The 321-nt window shown below is 56.7% G+C and overlaps 1 protein-coding gene across 2 annotated transcripts in view; it reads right to left on the reverse strand.

The window, feature by feature from the left end:
- Nucleotides 1-321, reverse strand: part of PTGR1 (prostaglandin reductase 1) — a 56129-nt gene that overhangs the window by 55005 nt on the left and 803 nt on the right. The window lies entirely within an intron of this gene.

Raw genomic sequence — 321 nt, forward strand, 5'->3', positions numbered from 1 at the left:
CTGCAGTGCAACAGATCTCAGAACCTACTCCTCTCGTCTCTGAACTTTGTACCCTTTGGCCAACAAGCCCCCATTCACCCCCGAACCCCCTCCCAGCCTCTGGCAACCATCATTCTAGTCGTTATTTCTATTAGTTCAACTTTTTAAGTGTCCATACATCTTTGTCCCTTTTCCCTAGAAAGCAACTGCTGGGCATTCCAAACTCGCTACAAGTCCAGAAGCCCTTCTGGAAAGGGTCTGGCCCCAGAGGGGCGAGGTCCCGGGAAGGTCTCGCCCGCCCGAGGAGGGGCCCTGGCGGGGCGACCGGCCTTTGCCCGCTCG

This window comes from Colobus angolensis, unplaced genomic scaffold (genome assembly GCF_000951035.1).
Source record: "Colobus angolensis palliatus isolate OR3802 unplaced genomic scaffold, Cang.pa_1.0 Scaffold103, whole genome shotgun sequence".
NCBI classification, from domain to species: Eukaryota; Metazoa; Chordata; class Mammalia; order Primates; family Cercopithecidae; genus Colobus; species Colobus angolensis.